The sequence below is a fragment of the Pristiophorus japonicus genome, chromosome 4 (assembly GCF_044704955.1).
Source record: "Pristiophorus japonicus isolate sPriJap1 chromosome 4, sPriJap1.hap1, whole genome shotgun sequence".
NCBI classification, from domain to species: Eukaryota; Metazoa; Chordata; class Chondrichthyes; family Pristiophoridae; genus Pristiophorus; species Pristiophorus japonicus.
In genome coordinates this window covers 155672963-155698679 of record NC_091980.1, presented here as the reverse complement: position 1 = coordinate 155698679, position 25717 = coordinate 155672963, and the positions used below count along the sequence as shown (strand labels likewise).

At 48.5% G+C, this 25717-nt stretch overlaps 1 protein-coding gene across 3 annotated transcripts in view; it reads left to right on the top strand.

Annotated features, from left to right (window-relative positions):
- The window catches only part of heatr4 (HEAT repeat containing 4), a 311409-nt gene that overhangs the window by 73309 nt on the left and 212383 nt on the right, over positions 1 to 25717 (top strand). The window lies entirely within an intron of this gene.

Below are 25717 nucleotides of genomic sequence, written 5' to 3'. Positions count from 1 at the left end.
CACGTCTACAGTACTCAGTTACATTACTTTTATTATGAGCATAACATCAGTCACTTGAGATCAAACAAAGTCTTCTATTGAGGTAAAGAATCTTCCTTCTCCATCTCTGGTCCTCCAATTTAGGAATGGAGAAGGAACCCACCTCCATTTTCAACTGTTGCCAAGCTCTTTTAAAAACATATTCATATGTCCAACAAAAACAGAATTTCTACTTTTATCACTGCTATTAATAAATTTGTAGATGGACGCAACCAATATCAATCACTCCCATAGCATAGGCTGTAGATGGACCCAACCCATATCAATCATTTCATTATGTAGAATGAAAATTATGCCACCCACATCAATCACTCCCATTATATAGTGTGTCACTGGATCCAAACCATATCAATCACTTCTATTGCGTAGTGTATAGATGGACTCAACTGCTATCAATCAATCCCAATGTGTCGAGTGCAAATGGCGCCACCCCGCATCAATTAGTCCCATTATGTAGAGTGACATTGACACAACCCATATCAATCACTCCCATTAAATAGAGTGCAAATGGTACCACCCCACATTAATCACTTCCATTAGGTAGAGTGCCATTGAAGACAACCCATATCAATCGCTCCCATTATGTACAATTCATGACTTGTGGTTTTACTCACAGTACATTTCAGTCAATTTGCACGTATTGAACTTGTGTCAATTTGAGTAGGACGCCTGTCCCCGAATATACAGCTGCATTCTGGCTCTGATTTGATATAATATGGCTGCAGTCAGTACTGCATGCCCATGTTCTACCCACAGAGTATTTCCAATTCACATCTGGCATCCCTTACATAGGATTATATAAGAACATAAGAAATAGGAGCAGGAGTAGGCCATACGGCCCCTCGAGCCTGCTCCGCCATTCAATACAATCATGGCTAATCTGATCATGGACTCAGCTCCACTTCGCTGCCCACTCCCCATAACCCCTTATCCCCTTATCGTTTAAGAAACTGTCTATTTCTGTCTTAAATTTATTCTATATCCCAGCTTCCACAGCTCTCTGAGTCAGCGAATTCCATAGATTTACAACCCTCTGAGAGAAGAAATTTCTCCTCATCTCAGTTTTAAATGGACGGCCCCTTATTCTAAGATCGTGCCCTCTCGTTCTAGTCTCCCCTATCAGTGGAAACATCCTCTCTGCATCCATCTTGTAAGCCCCCTTTTAATCTTATACATTTCGATAAGATCACCTCTCATTCTTCTGAATTCCAATGAGTAGAGGCCCAACCTACTCAATCTTTCCTCATAAGTCAACCCCCTCATCCCTGGAATCAACCTAGTGAACCTTCTCTGAACTGCTTCTAAAGCAAGTATAGGATATACGGCACAGAAATAGGCCAATCAGCCCAACCAGTCCATGCCAGCGTTTATGTTCCACTCTAGCCTCCTCCCATCTTTCCTCATCTAACTCTATCAGTATAATCCTCTATTCCCTTCTCCCTCATATGCTTATTTAGCTTCCCCTTAAATGCATCTGTGCTATTTGCCTCAACTACTCCCTGTGGTAGCGAGTTCCTCTTTCTCACCACCCTCTGAGTAAAGAAGTTTCTTCTGAATTCCCTTTTTGATTTGTTGGTGACTATCTTATATTGATGGCCTCCTGTAATGCTCTTTCCCACAAGTGGAAACACTCTCTCTCTATCCACTCTATCAAAACCTTTCATAATTTTAAAGCCCTCTATTAGGTCACCCCTCAGCCTTCTTTTTTCAAGCGAAAAGAGACCCAGCCTGTTATCCTTTCTTGATATGTATACACTCGCATTTCTGGTATCATCCTTGTAAATCTTCTCTGCACCCTCTCCAGTGCCTCTATGTACTTTCTATAATATGGCGACCAGAATTGTACGCAGTACTCCCAAATGTGGTCTAAACAAGGTTCGATGCAAGTTTAGCATAACTTCACTACTTTTCAATTCTATCCCTCTAGAATTAAACCCTAGTGCTTGGTTTGCTTTCTTAGGGTCTTGTGTCGCTACTTTTAGCGATTTGTGTATTTGTACTCCGAGATCCCTTTACCCCACCCAGACTCACACCCTCCGAGTAGTAAGTGACCTCCCTATTCTTCCTACCAAAATGAAATACCTCACAATTATCTATGATGAACTTCATTTGCCAATTATATGCCCATTCTGCAAGTTTATTGATAGCCTCCTGTAATTTGTTGGAATCCTCCTCAGTATTGACTATCCCCCCAATTTGGTATCATCCGCAAATTTAGAAATTGTGTTTTTGATTCCAAAGTCTAAATTTTTAATACAAATTGTGGTCCCAGCACTGATCCTTGTGGAGCACCACTACCCACCTTCGGCCACTGTGAATAGCTACCTTTTGCCCCTACTCTCTGTCTTCAAGCCAGCTATCTATCCATTCTGCTTCTTCTCCCCTGACTCCACATTCTCTGACCTTATTCATTCGTCTATTATGTGATACCTTTTCGAAGTTCTTTTGAAAATCCAGATAAATTACATCTGCTGCATTACCCTTGTCTACTGCCTCTGTTACCTCTTCAAAAAATTCAGTTAGGTTGGTCAAGCAAAACTTTCCCTTTTGAAATCCATGCTGACTATATTTTTGGATTCTAGATGTTCTTCTATTTTCTCCTTTAGTAGGGATTCCATTATTTGTTCTACTACCGATGCTAAGCTGACTGGTCTATAATTCCGTGGACATGTTTTATTTCCATTCTTAAATCTAGGTATTGCGTTAGCTATCTGCCAGTCCTCTGGCACTACACCTTTCTTAACAAATTATTTTATGCCTTTGCTATCTCTTCCATAGATTATTTTAAAATACATGGATGTAATTTGTCCAGACCAGTGGGTTTTCCCTCTTTGAGTTTGATTAGTTTGTTTAATATATCTTCTCTTTTAATTTTAAATGCAGTTATTTCATTACCAATCTCATGATCCAATGTCAGGTCCACCTGTTCTATCTCCCCAGTAAATATTGAAGTAAAATAGTTATTTAATATTTCTGCCATCTCTATCATTGCCTGTGGTATTATCCTGTCCATCCCTTAGTGGCCCTATTCCCATCCCGACCTCCCTTTTTAAAATTTATGTGCCTATAAAATATTTTATTATTTTGTTTTATGTTCTTTGATCATTTAATTTTATAGTTCCTCTTTGCCTTCCTAATTGTTTTTTTTTACTTCTCTCCTAATCACTTTGTATTCTCCCTTATCATGCTCTCCCCTGCTGTCCATGTACCCTCAATTTTTCCCTTATGGCTTTATTCATCCATGGTGTCCCATTAGTGCTTATTTTGTTCCTATTTTTTAAGTGGAATATATTTTTCCTGGACTCTGTTAAACACCATTTTAAATGTTTCCCTTGCTATTTTACATCATAGTTTGCCAATATTATGTCCATTTTATTTTCCCAAGTTCTATTCTCAGCCCCTCAAAAGCAGCTTTTTTCCAATTTATTACATTGGTCTTCATCATACTTATGTCCTTGTCAATTATTATCTTAAAGCGTATTCTAATGGTCATTATTGCCTAGATGTTCCCCTACTTTTACTTCTCTTAACTGCTCTGGTTCAGTCCCCATTACTAGATCCAATAGCGAATCCTCCCTTGTTGGGCTTTTTACATATTGGGGTAGAAAGGATTCCTGTACACATTGTAGGAACTCCATTCTCTTATCCCCTTTACCTACCTCTTCTGCCCAATTAATATCAGGGTAGTTGAAATCCTCCATGATGATTATTCTATGTTTTTTACTAATTTCCCTTATTTGTTTGCGTATTTTTTCCTCCATCTCCCTTCCGCTATTAGGTGGTCTGTTGACCACCCCTATTTTTTTTTAAGTGTTCATGGGATGTGGGCGTTGTTGGCAAGGCCAGCATTTATTGCCCATCCTTAATTGCCCTTGAGATGGTGGTGGTGAGCCGCCTTCTTGAACCGCTGAAGTCCGTGTGGTGAAGGTGCTCCCACAATGTTGTTAGGGACGGAGTTCCAGGATTTTGACCCAGTGACAATGAAGGAACAGCGATATACTTCCAAGTCAGGATGGTGTGTGACTTGGAGGGGAATGTGGAGGTGGTGGTATTCCCATGCACCTGCTGCCCTTCTCCTTCTACGTGGTAAACGTTGTGGGTTTGGGAAGTGCTGCCGAAGAAGCCTTGGCGAGTTGCTGCAATGCATCTTGTAGATGGTGCAGCCATGGTGCGTCGGTGGTGGAGGGAGGGAATGTTTAAGGTGGCGGATGGGGTGCCAATCATGTGGGCTACTTTGTCCTGGATGGTGTCGAGCTTCTTGAGTGTTGTTGGAGCTGCACTCATCCAGGCAAGTGCAGAGTATTACAGTACACTCCTGACTTGTGCTGTACAGATGGTAGAAAGGCTTTGAGGAGTCAGGAGGTGAGACACTCGACGCAGAATACCCAGCCTCTGATCTGCTCTTGTTGCCACAATATTTATGACCCCCAGAATGTTGATGGTTGGGAATTCGGTGATGGTAATGCTGTTGAATGTCAAAGAGCGGTGGTTAGACTCTCGCTTGTTGGAGATAGTCATTGCTTGGCACTTTTGTGGCGCGAATGTTACTTGCCACTTATCCATCATTGTCATAGGCAGTTCCTCGGAATCGAGGAAGACGTGCTTCCACTCCTAAAATGGCTGAACAGTCCAACACGAGAGCCACAGACCCTGTCACAGGTGGGACAGATATTCGTCGGGGGAAGGGGGGGTGGCACTGATTTACCACACGCTCCTTCCGCTGCCTGCGCCTGATCTCTTCACGCTCGCAGCGTTGAGATTCGAAGAGTTCAAAGCCCTCCCGGATGCTCTTTCTCTACCTAGGGCGGTCTTCGGCCAGGGACTCCCAGGCGTCAGTGGTGATGTCGCACTTCACCAGGGAGGCTTTGAGGGTGTCCTTGTAACGTTTCCGTTGCCCACCTGTAACTCGTTTGCCATGAAGGAGCTCCGCAGTTGCTTAGGGAGTCTCGTTTCTGGCATGCGAACTAAGTGGCCTGCCCAGCGAAGCTGATCGAGTGTGGTTAGTGCTTCAATGCTGTCTATGTTAGCCTGGGCAAGGACACTGATGTTGGTGAGTCTGTCCTCCCAGGGGATTTGCAGGATCTTGCGGAGACATCGTTGGTGATATATCTCCAGCAACTTGATGTGTCTTCTGTAAGTCGTCCATGCCTCTGATCCATACAGGAGGACGGGTATTACTACAGCCCTGTAGACCATGAGCTTGGTGGTAGGTTTGAGGGCCTGGTCTTCGAATACTCTTTTCCTCAGTCGGCCGAAGGCTGCGCTGACGCACTGGAGGCGATGTTGAATCTCCGCATCAATGTCTGCCTTTGTTGACAAGAAGCTCCCGAGGTATGGGAAGTGGTCCACGTTGTCAAGGGCCGCGTCGTGAATCTTGATGACTGGGGGGCAGTGCTGTGCGCGAGGACAGGCTGGTGGAGGATCTTTGTCTTACGGATGTTAAATGTAAGGCCCATGCTTTCATATGCCTCGGTGAATACACCACTATATCCTGGAGTTCAGCCTCAGAATGTGCGCAGACGCAGGCGTCGTCCGCATACTGCAGTTCAACGACAGAGTTTTGGGTGGTCTTGGACCTGGTCTGGAGGCGGCATAGGTTAAATAGCTTCCCACTGGTTCTGTAGTTTAGTTCCACTCCAGCAGGGAGATTGTTGACAGTGAGGTGGAGCATGGCAGCAAGGAAGATTGAGCAGAGGGTTGGAGCGATGACGTAGCCCTGTTTGACCCCGGTCCGGACGTGGACTGGGTCTGTAACGGATCTGCTGGTAAGGATCATGGCTGGCATGTCGTCGTGGAACAGGCGAAGGATGTTGCCAAACTTGTGGGGGCACCCAAAATGGAGGAGGACGCTCCATAAGCCCTCACAGTTGACAGTGTCAAAGGCCTTTGCAAGATTGAAGGCGGCCATATATAAGGGCTGGCGCTGCTCCTTGCATTTTTCCTGCAGTTGTCGCGCTGCAAAGACCATGTCCGGTGTGCCCCATAGGGGACGAAATCTGCACTGTGACTCCGGGAGGAGTCCTCGGCCACAGGGAGAAGACATTTGAGGAGGACTCTAGCGACAACCTTCCCAGTGGTTGATAGCAGGGAAATTCCCCTGTAGTTGCCACAGTCAGATTTGTTCCACTTTTTAAAAATGGACACGATCATTGCATCTCTGAGATCACCCGGCATGCTCTCCTCCCTCCAAATGAGAGAGATGAGGTCATGTATCCATGCCAAAAGCACCTCTCCGCCATATTTTAGCGTCTCAGCAGGAATTCCATCCACACCCGTACTCTTGTTATTCTTGAGCTGTTTTATGGCTTTGCCTACCTCGTGCAGCATTGGAGTTTCACTGAGGTGGTGGAGGGTTGCATGCTGCGGGATGGACTTGAGAACACTCGAGGGGACCGCTGAACTCCAGGGGACCACTGAACTCCAGGGGACCGCTGACCCCCTCAATGCCTGTCCTCAACCAAGCAGCAGGCCACCTACTATCAAGTGCGCTACCCAACTCCGAGCTTGCGGCCAACATCTCGCCATAGGCAACTAGACTCATACAGCAGTGCCTGGTCTCGTCGTCTTGGACCCCCTTGCCAATGGACCAAGACCTTGCTCAGCTAAGCCCGTGTGGTGGTTGGTGTGCAACAACCACCCCACGTTAAAAGAACTCACGCACAGGCATCTTCCACTCATTTAACCTGAAGTTCGGGACCTGGAACGCAAGGACCCTCATGGACAACTCCAACAGCAACAGGCCGGAACGCCACACCGCCATAGTTGCCCGGGAACTTATACGCTTTGACATCGACATCGCCACCCTAAGCAAGACCCGGCGGCAGGGGAAGGTCAGTTCAAGGAACATGGTGGAGGTTATACCTTTTTCTGGAAAGGAAAACCAGAGGAAGAATGCCACCTTCATGGAGTCGGCTTTGCCGTCAAAAATGAACTGGTTGGCCGCCTCAAAGACTCCCCCTGCGGGATTAATGAATGCTTTATGACTCTTCATCTCACCCCATCCCGGAACCAATGCGCCACAGTCATCAGAGCGTATGCCCCAACACTTGATGCAACGGATGAGGCTAAAGAGGATTTTTATTCCAACCTCGAGACATCCTTGTCCCGCATCCCCAAGGACTACAAATTGATCCTCCTAGGAGACTTTAATGGCAGGGTCGGCAAAGACACAGCCCTCCGGGGAGGCGTGATTGGCAGAGAGAGGGTAGGGAAATCCAACTCCAGCAGCACCCTACGCCTGCCAAAATGTCTAGAACACGAACTCCTCATCACCAACACCCTGTTCCGCCAGAGGGACAAATACAAGGCATCGTGGCAACACCCTCGCTCCAAACACTGGCATCTGCTGGACTATGTCATCATCCGAGCTAAGGATCGCAAGGATGTGCGCATCACCTGCACCATGATGGGAGCTGATGACTGCTGGACGGACCATCGCCTAATCCGATCCATCATCAATATTAACATAGCCCCAAAGCAGAGGGGACAGCAGAAGCAGTGCCACAAAAAAATTAATGCCGGGGCACTTAAAGACCCAGCTAAGAGAGTCCTATACAGCCAGCGCCTCACAGCCAATCTGGCGTGCCTTGATGACCCTGAGATAATCAATGCCCACAGCGCTGGGTCTGCCCTCCAGGCCTCCATAATCAGTGCCTGTGAAAAGACACTTGGTTGCTCAACCAGAAAACACCAGGACTGGTTTGATGAAAACGATCAGGAGATCCAAGAACTAATAGATCGTAAGCGCAGAGCATTTTTGAGCCTCAAGCAACAACCAAACTCGGGAGCTACAAAGCAACGTTACAGTCGGCTCAAGGCTGAGGTCCAACAAAAAACCCGGGACCTAAAGAACAGGTGGTGGATGGAGAAAGCGCAGGTGATACAACAACTAGCTGACAGCCACGACATATGATGATTCTTCACTGCAGTCAAGGCCACCTACGATCCAAACTCCTAAGGCCCCACCTCATTCCTGGCAAAGAACGGAGAAACACTCTGTTGTACTCATAATAAATGGTCAGACCGAGTCCTGTGTGTAATGAGCCAATGTGACCTTAGCTTCTTTATTGTAGTTCCAGAGTGCAGGTACTTCGTGGGTGGCCTGCTTATATACTGTACTCCCAAGGGGTGCTGGGATCCCTTGGGACTCCAACAGGTAGGCCCTCTGGTGGACAGATGTGATGCAGGTTACAAGGGGCTAAATACATAACATCACTCCCCCATGAAGTCAACAGTACATTTATTTACAAGGTGAGACAATCTGGGGCTCTGCGCTCCCTTGTCAGTCGTCTTGGTACAAATGCTGGTGTGGTTGGGTTAGTCAGTTCTTCATTGGGCTGTTGGGCAGCCGGCCTTGCCAGGCTGCTGGGGATGATGAGTTCTGTTTCGTGGTTAACTGTTACATCAGTTGCCACTTGTGTGTGTGTTGGAAGTTCAAAGTTGGTGGTGTCTTCTTCAGATTGTACGTAGCTGTTGGTGAACCGCAATCTAATTTGGTCCAAGTGTTTTCTGTGCGTTTGTCCATTGGTCAGTTTGATCTGAAACACCCTACTCACCTCTTTGGCTGTGACCGTGCCAGCAAGCCATTTTGGACCATGTCCATAATTGAGCACAAACACAGGATCGTTGATCTCAATAGCGCGTGACAAGTTTGCACGGTCATGGCACACACTCTATTGATGCCGCTTGTCCTTCACATGATCATGTAGATCAGGGTGGACTAGAGAGAGCCTTGTTTTAAGTGCCCTTTTCATAAGCAGCTCAGCTGGGGGAATCCCTGTGAGTGAGTGGGGTCTGGTTTGGTAGCTGAGCAGCACTCGTTTCAAGCTTTGCTTGATGGTCTGGACTGCCCGTTCTGCCTGGGCGATGGATGCAGGCTTGAAAGGCGTAGATGTGACATGTTTGACCCCATTGCGGGTCATGAATTCTTTGAATTCGGCACTTGTGAAGCACAGCCCATTGTCACTGACTAGGACATCGGGCAGCTCATGCGTGGCAAACATAGCTCTTAGACTTTCAATGGTGCTTCCAGACATTATTGCACACCCAATCCATTTTGAGTAAGCATCCACGACAACCAAAAACATTTTGCCTCGGAATGGGCCTGCATAGTCTACATGGATCCTTGACCACGGTTTGGATGGCCAGAACCATAAACTTAGCGGTGCCTCTCTGGGTGCATTGCTCAACTGAGAGCAGGCGTGCACTGGCGTACACATGACTCTAAATCTGAGTCGATGCCTGGCCACCACACATGGGATCTGGCTATGGCTTTCACCATCACGATGCCCGAGTGGCTGCTGTGTAGTTCGCTAAGAAATGTGTCTCTGCCTTTCTTGGGCAAGACCACATGATTGCTCCACAAGAGACAGTCTGCCTGCAAGGACAGCTCATCTTTGCATCTGTAGAATGACTTAATCGCTTCCTGCATCTCCAGTGGGACACTGGACCAGCTCCCATGGAGGACACAGTTTTTTTTACCAGGGCCAGTAAAGGATTTCTCGTTCTCAAATGCCTCCATGACCATAAGCAAATCCGCTAGCTGTGCCATTTCCGCCCCGGTGATGGGCAACGGCAGCCAACTGAGAGCATCTGCGTAGTTCTCTGTGCCCGGGCTGTGGCGAATTACATAGTTGTGTGCCGCCAGCGTGAGCGCCCATCTTTGGATGCGGGCAGAGGCATTGGTATTGATCTCTTTGCTCTCCGAGAATAGCGATATGAGCGTCTTGTGGTCTGTTTCAAGTACTGGTGCATTTTCTTTACCCCGTAAACGCACATCAGAGCCTCTTTTTCAACCATGCTGTAGGCCCTTTCGGCCTTGGACAAACTCCTGGACGCATATGCAACCAGTAGCAAAATTCCCGATTCATTAGCCTGTTGTAACACACACCCGACCCAGTATGACGACGCATCGCAAGCTAACATTAGTCGTTTACATGGGTTATACAGGGCAAGCAGTTTGTTAGAACACAGTAAAGTTCTGGCTTTCTGAAAAGCAGCCTTTTATGAATTACCCCATACGCAGTAGGGCATGCAGGGGTTCTAGTAGGGTGCTTAACCCAGATAGGAAATTACCGAAGTAGTTAAGGAGTCCCAGAAACGCCCGCAGCTCCATCACGTTCCGTGGTCGTGGCGCATTTTTGATGGCCTCCGTCTTGGCGTCGGTGGGTCTCATGCCGTCTGTTGCAATCCTTCTTCCTAAGAATTCGATGTCCTGTGCCAGGAAAACACACTTCGAGCATTTCAACCTGAGCCCCACGCGATCCAACCGACTAAGAACCTCCTCCAGGTTCTTCAAGTGCTCCATGGTGTCCTGACCTGTAACCAGTATGTCATCCTGGAAGACCACTGTACAAGGAACCGACTTTAGCAGGCTTTCCATGTTTCACTGGAAGATCGCTGCAGCCGACCGAATCCCGAATGGGCACCGGTTGTAAATAAATAGACTTTTGTGCATGTTGATGCAGGTGAGGTCTTTCGAACACTCCTCCAGCTCCTGCATCATGTAGGCCGAGGTCAGGACCAGCTTGGTGAACATCTTCCCTCCAGACAGGGTCGCAAATAGATCATCTGCCTTGGGTGGCGGGTACTGGTCCTGTAGCGAAAAATGGTTCATTGTTACTTTATAGTCACCGCAAATTCTAACTGTACCGTCCTCCTTGAGTACCGGAACAATCGGACTGACCCAGTCGTTGAACTCCACCGGCGCAATGATGCCCTCATGTTGCAGCCTGTCCAGCTTGATTTCCACTTTTTCACGCATCATGTACGGTACCGCCCGAGCCTTGTGGTGGATGGGTCACGTACCGGGAACCAAATGGATCTGCACTTTCACCCCCGAGAAACTTCCATTGCCTCGCTTGAATAATGATGGGAACTTGCTTAGAACCTGGGTACATGCGGTGTCGTCAACTGATGAAAGCGCTCGGATGTCATCCCAGTTCCAGCGGATTTTCCCCAGCCACCTTCTGCCAAATAACGTGGGGCCATCCCCTGGCACAATCCATAACAGGAGTTCGGTACTGCTCCATCACAGGAGACTTTGACTTCAGCTCTGCCAATTACCGGGATTAGTTCCTTTGTATAAGTCCTTAACTTCGTGTGAATGGGGCTGAGCTTGGGCCTGTGTGCCTTCTTCCCCCACAGCCTGTCGAAGGCCATTTTACTCATTATGGACTGACTTGCCCCCGTGTCCAGCTCCATAGACACTGGAATACTGTTTACTTCAACTTTCAACATTATTGATGGGCATTTCGTCGTGAACGTGTGTACCCCGTACAGCTCTGCCTCCTCCTTATGAGCTTCCAATTCCGTCTGATCCACTGTGGACCGATCTGCCTCTGCAATGTGGTGGTTTGCAGGGTTTGCAGCTCGCCTGCATATTAGTTGGAGGTGTCCCATTGTTCTGCAGCCATTGCACGCATAATGCTTAAAGCGGCATTGATGGGGCCGATGATCACCCCTGCAGCGCCAATAGGGTGTTAACTGTCTCGCATTAACAGATGATGGTGGACTCTGGGTCAATTGAGGTCAGTCCACAGCAGCCAGCATGTACATTCTGCCCTGTACATTTCTTCTTAAAACTGACATTACTTTATGCACAGTACTGGCCGAAACTTCTTTGTTCTGCAAAATTTGCTCAGTGTTATCACTGGTGCTTGGGCTATCGTTTTGGCTTTACTCAGATTTGGAGTTTCTACAGTCAACAGTTTGCGAAGGATTGTCTCATGTCCGATGCCCAGTACAAAAAAGTCTCTGAGCATTTGTTCTAGGAATCCCTCAAACTCAAATGTCCTGCAAGGTACCTTAGTTCGGCGACGTACCTCGCCACTTCCTGGCCCTCTGATCGTTGAGTGTAGAACCGATATCTCGCCGTCAAAACGCTTTCCTTAGAATTTAGGTGTTCCCAGACCACCGTACACAGTTCTTCTTAGGATTTATCTGTTGGTTTAGTTGGGGCCAGGAGATTCTTCATGAGGCCATCGGTAGTGGCCTCACAGATGGTTAGGAGGATCGCCCTTTGTTTGGTCGGGTTCTCGTCCCCTTCCAGCTCGTTGGCCACGAAGTATTGATCGAGTCTCTCCACGAAGGCCTCCCAATCAGCCCCCTCCGAGAATTTCTCCAGGATGCCGATTGTTCTTTGCATTTTCGTGCGGTTTGCTACCTCGTCGCCAGTTGTTGTACTCATAATAAGTGGTCAGACCTATGTGTAATCAGAAGTATGACCTTTATTGTAGTTCCAGAGTGCAGGTACCTCGTGGATGGCCAGCTTATATACTGTACTCCCAAGGGATGTTGGGATCCCTTGGGACTCCAACAGGTAGGCCCTGTGGTGGAAGGTGTGATGCAGGTTACAAGGTTACAAGGGGTTATATACATAACACACTCATCAAGGACACCGAGGCTGTCAGGGCCCGCTGGAAGGAGCACTTTGAAGATCTCCTCAATCGAGACTCTGCCTTTGACTTGAGTACTCTCAACTCCATCCCGCAGCATGCAACCTCCCACAGCATGAATACAGACCGTGAAAGCGGGGCCTCACGATCCTTCTGACCTTTTGGGTTTTAAGCCGGAGGTGTCAGAAAAGTTACCACAGGGATAACTGGCTTGTGGCGGCCAAGCGTTCATAGCGACGTCGCTTTTTGATCCTTCGATGTCGGCTCTTCCTATCATTGTGAAGCAGAGTTCACCAAGCCACTTATCAGCCCAAGCCTAAATGTCGTCCATGTCTTGTTGCATACGGGCATGGGCTGCTTTATTATCTGAGGAGTTCCGAATGGCATTGAACACTGTGCAGTCATCAGCGAACATCCCCACTTCTGACTTTACGATGGAGGGAAGGTCATTGATGAAGCAGCTGAAGATAGTTGGACCTCGGACACTGCCCTGAGGAACTCCTGCAGCAATGTCCTGGGGCTGTGATGATTGACCTCCAACTACCATCTTCCTTTGTGCTTGGTATGACTCCAGCCAGTGGAGCGTTTTCCCCTTGATTCCCATTGACTTCAGTTTTACTAGGGCTCCTTGATGCCACACTCGGTCAAATGCTGCCTTGATGTCAAGAGCATGCATTCTCACCTCACCTCTGGAATTCAGCTCTTTTGTCTATGTTTGGACCAAGGCTGTAATGAGGTCTGGAGCAGAGTGGTCCTGGAGGAACCCAAACTGGGCATCGGTGAGCAGGTTATTGGTGAGTAAGTTCCGCTTGATAGCACTGTCGACGACATCTTCCATCACTTTGCTGATGATTGAGAGTAATGGGGGAGGGGGGGTGGCGTAATTAGCCGGATTGGATTTGTCCTGCTTTTTGTGGACAGGACATACCTGGGCAGTTTTCCACATTATCGGATAGATGGCAGTATTGTAGCTGTACTGGAACAGCTTGGCTAGAGGCACAGCTAGTTCTGCAGCACACGTCTTCTGCACGACAGCCAGGATATTGTCTGGGCCTTTGATGTATCCAGTGCACTCAGCCATTCATTGATATCATGTGGAGTGAATCGAATTGGCTGAAGAGTGGCTTCTGTGATGGTGGGGACCTCAGGAGGAGGCCGACATGGTTCATCCACTCGGCACTTCTGGCTGGTGATGTTTCCAAATGCTTCAGCCGTGTCTTTTGCACACCGCCATCATTGATGATGGGGATATTCATGGAGGCTCCTCCTTGCGTTAGTTGTTTAATGTTCACCACCATTCACGACTGGATGTAGCAGGGCTGAAGAGCTTTGATTTGATCCGTTGATTGTGGGATCGCTTAGCCCTGTCTAGCATGCATGTAGTCCTATGTTGCAGCTTTCCCAGGTTGGCACCTCATTTTTAGGTACACCTGGTGCTGCTCCTGGCATGCTCCCCTGGCTTGATGGTAATGGTAGAGTGAGGGATATGCCGGGTCATGAGGTTACAGATTGAGGTGGAATAAAATTCTGCTGCTGCTGATGGCCCACAGTGCCTCATGGATGCCCAGATTTGAGCTGCGAGATCTGTTCTGAATCAATCCCATTTAGCATGATGGTAGTCCCACACCACACGATGGAGGGTGTCCTCAGTGTGAAGATGGGACTTCGTCTCTGTTATGTATGCAACACCTTGTAACCAGCATTCTACCGCCACCGGAGGGCGCATCTGTTGGAGTCCCAAGGGATCCCAGCATCCCTTGGGAGCACTGCACATAAGCAGGCCTCCCATGCTGTGCCAGCACTCTGGAGTCAGAATAAAGAGACTAAGGTCACACTTACTCAAGTCTACAGTACTCAGTCACATTGCTTTATTTGAGACATAACAGTCTCCACAATGACTGTGTGGTGGTCACTGCTACCAATGCGGTCATAGACAGATGCATCTGCGACAGGTAGATTGGTGAGGACAAGGTCAAGTAGATTTTTCCCTCGAATTGGTTCTCTCACCATCTGCCGCAGGCCCAGTCTGGCAGCTATGTCCTTCAGGACTCAGCCAGTTCTGTCAGTAGTGGTGCTACCGAGCCACTCTTGGTGATGGTCATTGAAGTCCCCCACCCAGAATACATTCTGTGCCCTTGCTACTCTCAGTGTTTCTTCCAATTGGTTTCAACATAGAGGAGTACTGATTCATCAGCTGAGGGAGGGCGATAAGTGGTAATCAGCAGGTTTCCTTGCCTATGCTTGACCTGAAGGCACGAGACTTCATAGGGTCCACAGTCAATGTTGAGGACTCCCAGGGCCATTCCCTCCCGACTGTATACCACTGTGCCATCATCTTATAGGCCAGGCCAGGGTAAGGACGGCAGATTTCCTTCCCTAAAGTGAACAGATAGGTTTTTACGACAATCCGATAGTTTCATGGCCACCATTCCTGATACTAGCTTTTTAATTTCAGATTTCTTTAATTAACTGAATTAAAATTCCCCAGCTGCCGTGGTGGAATTTGAAGTCATGTCCCTTGATCATTAGTCCAGGCCTCGGGATTGCTGGTCCAATAACGTTAGCGCTGAGCTACCATTCCTTATTAGAGCGATTGATACTTTGTCTTTTATCTCTATCCACATGGATTTTTTTCTGTCATGTTGACAGCCGCGCTACTTTTTTCTACTGCCATTATGTTATCCCTGATAAGTACAGCTACTCCACCTCCCCTTCTTCCTTCTCTATCCTTTCTAAATATGTTATGCCCTGCAATGTTTAGGTCCCAGTCCTGATTTTTCTGTAGTCATGTCTCAGTAATCCTACTATGGCTCCAATTTTGCCCAGCACTGGGCGGCATTTTTTCTGGTACTGAAGGTTAGTTTACAGATTCCACAATGTTGGGGCGCTGGAGCCGAATACCAGTGCCAGAATGTTTGCTGCAATACATTCTGGCGCTGGTGTACGTTGAAAAGCAGCTTACGCGCCCTTTCTTTATATAAGGCCAACTTTCCTCAGTAACGATTTTTTTAAATCCGCACACAGACACAAGCAAAACCATTGGAAAAAGCCTTACCTGCAGTTGAAGAAATCCGTGCTGGCCCAGTCCTATCCCCGGCCAAAGGGCCTCCCGGGCTATTTTAAATCAACTTTATGGAAATTTAAAAATAAATCAGATAAAAGAAAATTTACCATTAATGCTTCTCCTTCGTTGAGAGAACTGTAGGCAGGCCAATTAAACATACATCTTCGCCACTCGTCTTTTCCAACCAAGTTCAAAGTGGCCCAAAATTTTCAAAGATTATCCTGAAGTCCAGGTAAGCCTTCTAAATTCACACGGCAGGCAAAATCACCAGATTAACAGAAGTCTTCTCACCAAAAACACCAAGGGCAGCCTTCTCCAAATCCTCCGTGCAGCGAACTTGACCCGCTGCTATCCCAGGCCGAAGGCCCTCCACGGACTCGACCCGCTGCTATCCCCGGCCGAAGGTCCTCCACGGACTCGACCCCCTGCTATATCCGGCCGAAGGTCCTCCACGGACCCAGCCCGCTGCTATCCCAGGCTGAAGGTCCTCCACGGACTCGACCCGCTGCTATCCCAGGCTGAAGATCCTCCACGGACCCGGCCCGCTGCTATCCCAGGCTGAAGATCCTCCACGGACCCGGCCCGCTGCTATCCCAGGCTGAAGGTCCTCCACGGACCCGGCCCGCTGCTATCCCAGGCTGAAGATCCTCCACGGACCCGGCCCGCTGCTATCCCAGGCTGAAGGTCCTCCACAGACTCGACCCGCTGCTATCCCAGGCTGAAGGTCCTCCACAGACTCGACCCGTTGCTATCCCCGGCCGAAGGTCCTCCACGGACTCGAGCCCCTGCTATCTCCGGCCGAAGGTCCTCCACGGACTCGACCCGCTCTATCCCAGGCTGAAGTTCCTCCACGGACTCGACCCGCTTCTATCCCCGGCCGAAGGTCTTCCACGGACTCGACCCGCTGCTATCCCTGGCCGAAGGTCCTCCATGGACTCGACCTGCTGCAATCCCAGGCTGAAGGTCCTCCACAGACTCGACCCGTTGCTATCCCCGGCCGAAGGTCCTCCACGGACTGGACCGCTGCTATCCCAGGCTGAAGGTCCTCCACGGACTCGACCCGCTGCTATCCCCGGCCGAAGGTCCTCCACGGACGCGGCCCGCTGCTATCCCAGGCTGATGGTCCTCCACACAAGACAGTGGAACACACTCCAGGCACATAGGAAAGCAACAGTGATTTTTAATAAAAACTAGACATTACATTTTCTTCATTAAATATTCCCCGAAAAAATTTTTAGGTTTTAATACAGTGTTGGAGTGCTTAGGTGGACAATAATAAGCAATAATATATTTGAAGGGATATTAAATTCGCCTAAAAATGTCCTTATACAATGGAATAGGGTCTGATCAAGCTCATAAGTATGTCTAGTACCTTGTTTTGAAGTCTACCTCCACTCTTGCCTTAGCCCATCAGCTGAACCCCTAATGTGTTCCCTGTTCATGTCCCGACTCAACTATTGCAATGTTCTTCTAGATGGACTAGATGGTCATGAAAAGGAACCCCTCTATCCCACACCAGCCCTTTAGCCATGTGTTAATTCTCCTGATCTGACTGCTTCTATGTCAATTTGCACGTGGCTCGGGCGATAATCCAGAGATTATTAACTTCGAGGTCCTATTTTTTAATTTAGTTCCTAACTCCTGATACTCCTTCAGCAGGACCTCCTCCCTGTTCCTACCTATACCGTTTGTTCCGACATGGACCACAACAACTGGATTTACCCCATCCCTTTCCAAATTCCTCTCCAGCCGCCTCGCGATAACCCTTACCCTGGCACCGATAGGCAACACACTCTTCGGGATTCTTGTTCATGGCTGCTCAATCCTTGTCTGCCTCACCAAATCATCGTGTTATGCCATAATTTAATTTTACCAATTGTTTGCCGATGTAATGGTTTGTGTGTGTGTCATAATTTTAGAAGTGGGTATACTGTACATAATGATTCAGGTTCTTCTTCCAGGTGTAGTCCTAATAGTATAAGAACATAAGAAATAGGAGCAGGAGTAGTCCACTTGGCTCCTCGAGCCTGTTCCGCCATTCAATAAGACCATGGCTGATCTGATCTTGGTCTCAACTCCACTTTCCTGCCCGCTCCCCATAACCCTTGACTCCCCTATAGTTCAAATATCAGTCTATCTCCACCTTAAATATATTCAATGACCCAGCCTCCACAGCTCTCTGCGGCAGAGAATTCCAAAGATTCACGACCCTCAGAGAAGAAATTCCTCCTCATCTCTGTTTTCCCTTATTCTGAGATTATGTTCCCTAGTTCTAGATTCCCCCACGAGAGGAAACATCCTCTCAGCATCTACCCTGTCAAGCCCCCTCAAAGTCTTTAGGCCCCGAACTTGGTGGACTCACCGCCGCCGACTGCCACTGAGTTTTTTGGACGGTCTCCCCTTGGTGCCACTTTCCACTTGCCCTCCTGCCGGCGAGAGGAGAGGACCGCTGGGAACCGCCTGCTGACGGCCGCTAGCGCGCAAGGCGCATGAGTGTCCTCCCGCCCGCCGAGCTGCCAGATTCTTCTGGGCGGGAGTCGGCAGCAGCAGGGGGAAGGACTGCTGCGTCGAGGCAGGTCTAACCCCAATGGTAAGTATGAAGACCTGCAAAAAAAAGGTTAGTAAACTTCTTTTATTATTTTTTACAGCGATTCAGGTGGATGGGGTCCCCTGAAGGTTTTCCAATGGTTTTTTTTTGTGTAAATGTTTATTTTTATGTGTTCCCTCTCTCTGGGCCCGACTCAATCCTCGGTGACACTTTGGCGAGGATTGCATTTGCTGCCGAGATTGGGAGCTCCCGCCTGCTGCCGCCCACATTCAGGGCATTTTTTTGCCGCCGGGAGATCTTTGCAGATCTATTTGAGGAATCTCCCGGCCAAGGTATCGCCAGGTCTATCAGGCGGCACTTGGGCAGGCCTTAGCTTTGACCAAGTTGGGGCCCTATATGTTTCAATAAGATTACCTCTCATTCTTCTAAACTCCAATGAGTATAGGCCCAACCTGCTCAACCTTTCTTCATAAGACAACCCCTTCATCTCAGAAATCAATCTCGTGAACCTTCTCTTAAGTGCCTCCAGTGCAAGTATATCCTTCCTTAAATAAGGAGACCAAAACTGTACGCAGTACTCTAGGTGTGGTCTCACCAACACCCTGTACAGTTGTAGCAAGATTTCCCTACTTTTACATGGCTTCTTTTCTCAAAAAAAAATGTTTTTTAACATCTTATTTGGTGTATTTTCCATCATTTTGGAGTAGTTTTGTTTTGTATAGGAACATTAGTAAACAGGAGTAGGCCACTCAGCTCCTCAGATCTGTTTTATGATTCAATTAGCTTACTCTATACTAGCAGGTTTGCTTGAGTTGAGGGATATGCTGTTTTTATAAATGTATATTTTGCCATGTAGCATACAATGCATGATCAAGGCTTACTGAACAAGTAAAAGTCAGTTTTAATACGATAATCTGGGCCTTTTACAGGTTCTTATAACATTATATAGCACACCGATGGGTGTTGTGGCAGGAAGCCTGAGGTAGGCCCGAATTTGTGGGATTCGCAGGGTTGGGATTAGAGTGGGGATTTAAGTGTTTAAGACCCCCTATTAGGGTCTATTAGGGCTAGGGCTAAGGGAAGTTTAGACAGTGGGAGGTTGAGTGTGGAAAGTTGCCAAGGAGTTGGAGCTCCCTAGGGAGCTGCCACCCTGGCGGCCATCTTACATCACGACAGTTATTACTGTAAATGAGCATGGTTGCTCATGGTGAATTGTCTGCTGCCCTTAATCCATCTTACTGACTGACTGTGTTGCATTGATCAGACTGTCTCCCTCCCCGTGTTGTATCTGTTCTCTTCACCACGGTGCCTGTTTTGCAAATGTCTGTGTCTCCCCACTGTATCTGTCCTGGTGTTTCTCATCATGTTTCTCCCTGTGGAGGTTTGTATCTCTCTGTGGTTGTGATATCTCTGTGCTAACTGACCTTCCTACCGGATCTCACCATGTGGAGCAGTGTGTGTCTGCCTGTCTGTCTCCCACACTGGGAGTCAGAGGATACAATGCAGCAGATAGTTGTACAAAAGCAAAATACTGCGGATGCTGAAATCTAGAATAAAAACAGAAAATGCTGGAAATCTCAGCGGGTCAGGCAGCATCTGTGGAGAGAAAGCAGAGTTAACGTTTCAGGTCGATGACCCTTTGTCAGAACTGGAGAGTGTTTGAAAAGAACAGATTCTTAAACACTGAAAGGGGGAGGGGAAGAAAGAACAAAAGGGAAGGTCTGTGAAAGGGTGGAAGACAGGAGAGATTAGAGAGACAAAAGGGATGATGGGCCAGATTCAAATGGTAATGACAGGAGTTTGAAAAACATTAGTCAAGAGAGGGTGAATGGTGGGATAATGACCAACTGCCATTAGAGACAAGGAGAAAAAAAGAAAGAAACAGGCTGCGGGGCGGGTGTTGTGGGGGGTGGTGGGGGGTGGTGGGGGGGGGGGGGGGGCGCGGTGGAAGGGAGCCAAAGGTTGGCAGCAGTTATGCTCTGAAAATTGTTGAATTCAGTGTTGAGTCCAGAAGGCTGTAAAGTGCCTTAACGGAAGATGAGGTGCTGTTCCTGGAGCTTACGTTGAGCTTCGTTGGAACAGTGTAGGAGGCCGAGGACGGAGAGGTCAGAGTGGGAGTGGAGCGGAGAATTAAAGTGACAGGCAACGGGAAGCTCAGAGTCACACTTGTGGACTGAACGGAGTGCTCCGCAAAGCGGTCACCCAATCTACGCTTGATCTCCCCAATGTTGTTCCAGGGTGACGGGGGCAGGGGGTGCTACGGCTGGAGAGACAATGGGGTTGAGGAGGAGGATCAGAAGTTGCAGTTTGTTGGTGTAAAGTCCTGTCCCTGCAGTACAGATTCACACGAGGCACATACTGAAGTCAAGGTCACTCAGGACCTGTACCTTTATTACACAGCTCTCGAATGCCACACTTGCCTGAGACCTGTCCTTATATACCTGTCTGGGACAGGTGTCTCCTGCAATTGCACCCCTGGTGGTAAGGTAAGCTTGTGGTTACAGGTCATCTCTAGTTACAGTCATGTATAGCATGGTAAGATACAGTTATGTACAGTAGTGTGAGATACACAACATCACCCTTCCCCAAGGTCTTATTGTCTTTATAGGTTCAGTCTCTCAGGTGGTCTACGCTCTCGCGTGGAGCGTCTTAGTTGTGGTTCAGTTGTTTGCCTTGGTGCCTGTTTTTCGTTCAGTGTGATTGCTGGTATCTCGCCTGGGCTGTCTGTTTTGTTCAGTGTGATTGTTGATGTCTCGCCTGGGCTGTCTGTTGGAATTGCCCTTTCCTCAGGTTGTTCCCTCTGTCTGTCCACCAGGTGTGGTGTGAGTTCCACATTGTAGTCTGACTCTGGTTCAGCAGTGTTGTTGGTAAATCTACTTTTGACTTGGTCTACATGCCTCCGGCAGGTTTGGCCATTGTCCATTTGTATCACCAGTAGCCTGTTTCCTTCCTTGCCTGTTACTGTCCCTGCAAGCCATTTGGGACCCCTGCCATAGTTTGTCCCCTATCTCATTCCACCTCCCCCTCGAATTTCGGTCATGGTACTCAGTTAGCTTACGGCACTTTACCTCAACTATTTCATGCATGTCTGGGAGGATTAATGAGAGCCTTGTCTTTAAGGTCTGTTTCATCAATAGTTGCACAGGGGGAACTCCAGTCAATGAATGCGGACGAGATCTGTATGCCAGCAGCAGTCGCGACAGGCGGCCCTGCAGCGTGGGACCTTGGATTTTGAGCATGCCTTGTTTAATGATCTGCACTGCTTGCACCGCCTGGCCGTTGGAGGCCGGCTTGAACGGTGCCATCCTAACGTGTTTATGCCGTGGTCACTCATGAAATCTTGGAATTCTGCGCTGGTGAAGCATGGACCATTATCACTGACCAATATGTCAGGAATGCCGTGTGTTATGAACATGGTTCCAAGGCTCTCCACAGTGGTGGAGGTGGTGCTCGAGTTTAAAATGGTGCATTCGATCCACTTTGAAAATGCATCTACAACTACGAGGAACATTTTGCCACGGTTTGGTGGGCCAGGGCCAGGGGCTCCCGGACAAATGCCTCTCTGCCTCGCAGAGACATAACTACTTGGCTGCCCCACATCAAGCAGTCTGCTTGTAGTGACAGCTCATGCATGTGCCTATGGAAAGGTTTGATCTTCTCGTCACCAGTTAAGACACATCTTTTTACTAAGGATAACGTGGGGTCGCTGGCCGTCCAGGCTCTGATTTGGCGAGCCGACATGGACGAACCTGTGGACTCAAAGGCATTGATTGCCATGACTATCTCACAGTCCTGTTCGTCAGTCCCTTCCGTGGTCGCCAGGGGTAGCCTGCTAAGCGCGTTGGCACAGTTGTCTGTGCCTGGTCTGTGCCTTATGGTGTAATCGTAAGAGACCAGCATAAGTGCCCACCGTTGAATGCGCGCCGAGGCGTTGGCGTTTATTGCCTTGCTCTCGGATAGTAGGGACGTGAGGGGCTTGTGGTCGGTTTCTAATGCAAACTTGGCCCCGAAAAGGTATTGGTGCATCTTTTTGACACCGTACACGCACGCGATCGCCTCTTTCTCCACCATTCCGTACCCGCGCTCCACTCGCGAAAGTGACCTGGAGGCATAAGCTATGGGTTGTAATTTACCCGCACTATTGACATGTTGTAAAATGCACCCGACCCCGTACGCTGACGCATCACATGTAAGAACTAGCTTTTTACCTGGATCAAAGAAAGCCAAAACACTGTTGGAACACAGAAGGTTGCGTGCCTTGTTGAAGGCGCATTCCTGGGCGTCCCCCCAAAACCAATCGCACCCCTTTCTGAGTAGCACGGGGAGAGGCTCCAGCAACGTGCTTAAGTTCTGCATAACGTTCCCAAAGTAATTGAGCAGCCCGAGAAAGGCGCGCAGTTCTGAGACATTCCGGGGCTTGGGTGCCAGGCGAATTGCTTCGGTTTTGGACTCTGTTGGGCGGATTCCATCAGCGGCAATCCTTTTGCCGAAAAATTCAACCTTGGGCGCAAGAAACAGGCACTTGGATTTCTTAACTCTTATGCCTACCCGATCCAACCGCTTTAGTACTTCCTCCAAATTGCGGAGATGGGAGTTGGTGTCCCTGCCCTTGATAAGTATGTCGTCTTGAAATACAACCGTCCCCGGGATGGACTTGAGCAGACTCTCCATGTTGCGCTGGAATATAGCAGCCGCCGACCTGATGCCGAATGGGCATTGATTGTACATGAAAAGGCCTCGATGTGTGTTGATGGTGGTGAGTAGCTTGGACTCGTCGGTCAATTCTTGCGTCATATACGCAGATGTGAGATCTAGTTTTGAGAAAAGTTTTCCTCCAGCCAATGTGACAAATAAGTCCTCCGCTCTGGGCAGCGGGTATTGGTCCTGTAGGGAGACTCTGTTTATGGTAGATTTGTAATCCCCACAGATTCGTACGGATCCATCAGGCTTCATGACTGGGACGATGGGACTTGCCCAGTTGCTAAATTCCACGGGTGAGATAATGCCTTCCCGCAGAAGCCTGTCCAGTTCATGTTCAATCTTTTCCCTCATCACATAGGGCACAGCTCTGGCCTTGTGATGGACCGGTCTAGCATCCTGTGTGATGTAGATTTTGACTTTAGCCCCTTTGAAGGTGCCCACACCTGGCTGAAAGAGATGTTCAAATCGACTTAGAACTGTTGAGCAGGAGGTCCGTTCCTCTGACGACATGGCATGAACATCATCCCATTTCCAGTTTAGTTTTGCCAGTCAACTTCTCCCCAGCAGTGCTGGGAGATCTCCGGAGACAATCCACAGGGGAAGTCGGTTCACTGTCCCTTTGTGTGTGACTGAGAGCATGGCGCTGCCAAGGACTGGTACGATTTCTTTGGTATAGGTCCTTAGTTTGGTGTTGACCCTTGTGAGCTTTAGTCTATCTCTTTTGTGCGGCCACAGCTGTTCAAATTGTTGAGCGCTCATGAGAGATTGACTCGCTCCCGTGTCCAGCTCCATGTTGACGGGTATCCCGTTGAGTAGGACCCTCATCATTATTGGAGGCTTCTTGTTGTAAGAGCAGTGGCCATTGATCGTGTTGACCCGCTGTACCTCGGTGTCCCGGGTACTGTCCCTACCCTCTTCTGGTCCACTTTCTGACTTTTCCGATTCGTATACCAGCCGAGCTGCAGTTTCTCTGCACATGTGGGCCAGATGCCCTGTATAGTCGCAGTTTCTGCAAACAGCATGCTGAAATCGACACCCCCTTGATGAGTGCCTTCCCCCACATCTCCAGCACAGACCGCTTCCATTGTTTCCAAAGGATGAGCTGCATCTGGCTGATCTCTCTTGAGCTTCTCTCAGTTTGTAGTTGATTGCTCGCATTGTGGGTTGATGAGGTGTGAACGGCCGTTCCTGTGGCCCTTGATGGCTTCTGGCGCCACTGCCTGCTGTTGAGGGCCTGCTCTCCTGCCTTTGTCTGTGTGTGGGGGTAGCGGCTTGTTCCGATGTTTCGTTAGTTGTCGTACCCGCAGTGTAGATGAACCTCGTTTCTTCTTCTCCTGCCAAGAATGTCTGTGCGACCAGTGCTGCTGCCTCTAGGGTCAAGTTCTTGGTCTCTATGAGCTTTTGGAATATGCCTGCATGGCCTATTCCCTCAATAAAAAAGTCTCTCAGTACTTCTCTCCTTAGTTCATCGGAGAACTCACATAAGCTCGCCAACCTCCGAAGTTCCGCCACGAAGTCGGGTATGCTCTGGCCCACACAGCGTCTGTAGTTGGAGAACCTGTGTCTGGCCATGTGTAGGCTGCTCGCTGGCTTCAGGTGGTCTCTTACCAGTGTGCTCAACTCTTCAAACGACTTGCTTGCTGGTTTCTCGAGTGCCAGCAGGTCTTTCATTAAGGCGTGTTTTCGAGCCACAGCTGGTCAAGAGATGGGCTCTTCTCTTGTCTGCCTTGTCGTCGCCTAACCAGTCTTTGGTTACGAAGCTTTGCTGGGGCCTTTCTATAAAGTCCCCCCAATTATCTCCAGCATTGTATTTTTCATCTGAGCCGTTGGTCGCCAATCTGTGGATTCTGTAATCTCATCCTCGTCGTCACTGTAAAGTCCTGTCCGTGCAGTACAGATTCACACGAGGCACATACTGAAATCAAGGTCACTCAGGACCTGCACCTTTATTACACAGCTCTCGAATGCCACACTTGCCTAAGACCTGTCTTTATATACCTGTCTGGGACAGGTATCCAGTGTCACCTGCAAGTGCACCCCTGGTGGTAAGGTAAGCTTGTGGTTACAGGTCATCTCTATTTACAGTCATGTATAGCATGGTAAGATACAGTTATGTACAGTAGTGTGAGATACATGACAGTTGGTGTGTTAAGCTTTTTGTTCTTCTCTGCTCGTCTCTGTCTCCTTTTCTCTCGCCTCTCCTTTTGGCTGTCAGTTGAAGGATGGAGCTCAGAGCCACAGGCCCAGGTATAGGTGCAGGGAGGAGAGTCACATAGTGTCATAGGCAGGCTTTTTACATGGGCTATGTGGGATAACAGTGAGAATAGAACAGAGCTAGGGTACAGGGGAGTGAACCATCACCCATTCTGTGAGTACATTACTGAACAGGAACCCCTCACCCACACTGTAAATACATCATTGAACAGGAACCCCTCATCCGTACTGTGAATACATCACTGAACAGGAACCCCTCACCCATTATGTGAATACATCACTGAACAGGAACCCCTCACCCATACTGTGAATACATCACTGAACAGGAACCCCTCACCCATACTGTGAATACATCACTGAACAGGAACCCCTCACCCATACTGTGAATACATCACTGAACAGGAATCCCTCACCCATACTGTGAATACATCACTGAACAGGAACCCCTCACCCATACTGTGAATACATCACTGAACAGGAACCCCTCACCCATACTGTGAATACATCACTGAACAGGAACTCCTCACCCATACTGTGAATACATCACTGAACAGGAACCCCTCACCCATTCTGTGAGTACATTACTGAACAGGAACCCCTCACCCACACTGTAAATACATCACTGAACAGGAACCCCTCACCCATACTGTGAATACATCACTGAACAGGAACTCCTCACCCATACTGTGAATACATCACTCAACAGGAACCCCTCACCCATTCTGTGAATACATCACTGAACAGGAACTCCTCACC